We start from the raw sequence: 3237 nt of genomic DNA, 5'->3' as shown, positions 1-3237 counted from the left end.
CAGGCAGCCAGTGGGTGCGGTCCTAGCTTGGGGACTGGCTCACCCAGCGGCCACAGGCAAGTTCCTTCTTATCCAGGACCTCACTTCCTCATTTTCTCTGACTTGGGATCCTGGGGGCACGGGAGAGAGGTTTGGAAGCCGTGGACTAGGCCCTTAACCTTTCCAAACTTTGATTTCCTTGCCTGGAAAATGGGGATATGAAACCACCTGTCTTCTAGGCTGTTGGTGCCAGTTAGATGAGACAGTGCACCTGCCCGGCATGCAGGAAGGTCTCCGGAAATGTTGGCTCGTATAATCATGACTTCTGTTATAATTGCACGCGTCACTTTTGCCAAAGTTAGGCCGGCATCAGCGGGGACGTGCGACGCGCAACTGTCCCGGCCTCCTCGGGGCAAGCAGACTGGTGCGGCCCCTCCGCCGGAGAGGCCCTGCTGTGTGACCCGTGCGCCCCCGCTGCGTGCGGTGATCCGCTCCTGGAAACATCCTAGTGGCGCTCTGAGCCAGCCTGCGCGGGGCACGTACCCGACGTCCACCTCAGAGGGGTCGGCGGGGGCAAGAGCGGGTGCGTGAGAGGTGGGGATGCGCCCCATGGAGACCGAGCCTAGAAGCAAACAGACACGGCAACACAGATGGACCTTGCAGACACCGAGCCGGATGGAAAAAGTAAGGGAAGCATGTGAGTACTACAGAGAGCTGTTTATGTAAATTGAAATGACATGCAGACAAAACAGAGAGAGAACCAGTCTGCACGAGCGCAGGCAATCACAGCGGGGCTCACGAAGCACACGGGCAGGGCCGCCCTCCGCGCGGCGGGGAGAGAGGGCCGTGAAATCGGCCGGGGGCTGTGCACGGACCAGTGAGTACCATGTGCTGTGAACCGGGCCCACTGATGAACTCAACCTTCTCCAGCTGAGTGTGAAAGAAAAATGAAAGCAGGGGGAGAGAGAGAAGGAAGAAAGGAGAGGAAGGAAGGAAGGAAAGAAGGAAGGAAGGAGGGAGGGAGGGAGGGAAGGAAGGAAGGAGGGAGGGAGGGAGGGAGGGAAGGAAGGAAGGAGGGAGGGAGGGAGGGAAGACGAATGTCTGGTCCTCCATGCGGTGTTAGGCCTGGGAAGGGATTTTGGCCCAAGCGCCCAGAGAGCCCTGGGCGTGTCCTGCCGACAACACAGCTGGGAGAAGCCTTCAACCTGGCTTTCTACAACAGCGATGTCCCTCCGTGTCCCCATCCCTAGGGACAGGGACTTTTATTGGGATGGCTGCCCCCATTTTACAGAAGAGGAAGCTGAGGCCTGGGGTGGGCGGGGTGACCCAAGGTTACACGGCAGTAGGGGCGGGAGGGCGAAGGCGCTGTGACCCGGGCTGACTCACCAATGACGTGGCTTGCCCCCGGCCACAGAGCTGGCAAGGCTGGAGCGAGCCCCGGCCAGGTCCACTGCCTCCAGATCCTGTCTGCGCCCCCTCGGAGCTGGGAGCATTCATCTGAATCTAAGCAACCAGCACACCCAACAAAGCCCCGACAGCACACGCATGTTTTTCTCCACAGCTCACTGTACGGGGACAATGGGTATTTACAGCAGCCCCGAAAGGCTGCGCGAGCCTCCGAGGCCTTTGGCCCCTGCTAAGGGCAAGTCGGCGGCGTGGAGAACCCTTTCAGCAGCGAGACATTTATCGTGGTAGCGTGCTTGGAAAACAGCAAATCCCCATTACCTAAGCAGCCACGTTACTGAGCCCAGCACCCGCCCCCCCTCCGTCTGGAAAATCCCAAGGATTCTTTGGAACTCCACTGACGGCTGCCTCCTGCCTCCAACTCCTCCAGGCCTGTTTCTGAGCTCCTGCGGCCTGCAAGAAAAGTGCCCAAGGGCATCATCAGGATGCTGAGGTCCCTGCACTGGCTCAGGTCTCCAGGCCGTCACCTTATGTCTCCTGCCTCCCTCCCCCCCCCCACCCCGCCATAAGTCCCAAGGCCGTGGTTTCCTACAATGGGGCTCAGGCAGGCCCTCCCAGCCGTCCTCTGCCCTCGGGTCTTTGCTCTGGATGTTCCGGGTTGCCTTATGCATCCATTCAGACACTTCCCCTTGGGTGGAACTGGCTGGTGCGGTCAGGGGCCGCATTCACCTGTCCCCCCCAGCTTGGCGTGGGCCGGTGCAGACCCGTCACCATCTGGATGCAAGATGACTTCCCGGAGGATGGGGAAACCCTTTCCCTTTTAAACTTGTTCCAGGGACGCCTGCAGCTGAAGAGGAGGAGTCCACGTGGGTCCCTTCAGGGCCAGGGATGGCCTGGACACAGAGGGCAGAGAAGCTTTGGTGACACCAGCATAGGGTGGGGTGTGGAATCTGTGCCTTGAGCAGAGCCTGCCCTATCCAAGGCAGAGCCTGAGACAGAGCTTGGGTGCAGGGCTTTATTTGGGAAGTGGCCTAGGGGTGGGAGTGGGGCTGAGGGTGATACAGGAGAGCGGGGAGTCCCCACCTTAGGTGCTGGCTGCCCAGGCCCACGAGGTGCTCCAGGAAGCAGTGATGATATCTTAGGATCATGTGCCCCCAAACAAGGGGGAGCAAGTTCTTGGCTCTGTGCTGCAGTCCAGAGGTGACCCACAGGGTGACACTTTGGGTTGACACATGTGATGTAGAATGGGTTTCCCAGGAGAAAGCCCAGGGTGGGAGTAGGAAGAGAGACTGGGCGGTGGGGGCGTGCTCCAGGAATGAGGCACGGTCAGGCAGCCCCAGTGCAGGTGAACCAAGGCTGCGTGGGGCTGGTGACCACAGCTGTGCCTGGAATAAGAGGTGACCTAAGAGGCTCTCAGATGTTGCACAAGATGTGTCCCATACTGGGGCCCTATGCTGCTTTATTTACTAAGAAACAAGAAACGGGCGTCTGGGTGGCTCAGCTCGTTAAGGGTCTGACTCTCCGTTTCAGCTCAGGTCATGATGTCACGGTTCGTGAGATCGAGCCCTGAGCTGGACTGTGTGCTGACAGCGCGGAACCTGCTTGGAATTCTCTCTCACTCTCTCTGCCCTTCCCCTGCTCGTGCGCACGCTCTCTCCCCCTCTATCAAAATAAATAAACGTAAAATAAAAAACACTCAAAAAACAAAAACCAACTTGCTCCATAGTAGAAAATTTGGAAAATATGGACAGTACAAATAAGGGAATAAGGATTATCTGCCAGTTCCTCTCACCAGAGAGAACCACAGTTAATGCTTGTGTTTCCTTTCAATCTTTTTCTCTGAATCTGCATGCT

The 3237-nt window shown here is 58.0% G+C and overlaps 1 long non-coding RNA gene across 1 annotated transcript; it reads left to right on the top strand.

Moving 5' to 3' along the window:
• The first annotated feature begins 455 nt into the window (after positions 1-455).
• Positions 456-3237, top strand: LOC128316223 (uncharacterized). Its single transcript, XR_008299817.1, has 3 exons — positions 456-676; positions 1541-1894; positions 2126-3237. It is a non-coding gene; the product is annotated as an uncharacterized LOC128316223 (long non-coding RNA).

This window comes from Acinonyx jubatus, chromosome B3 (genome assembly GCF_027475565.1).
Source record: "Acinonyx jubatus isolate Ajub_Pintada_27869175 chromosome B3, VMU_Ajub_asm_v1.0, whole genome shotgun sequence".
Taxonomy (NCBI): Eukaryota; Metazoa; Chordata; class Mammalia; order Carnivora; family Felidae; genus Acinonyx; species Acinonyx jubatus.
The sequence above is the reverse complement of the archived record's forward strand: the minus strand, read 5'-3'. Positions and strand labels throughout refer to the sequence as shown.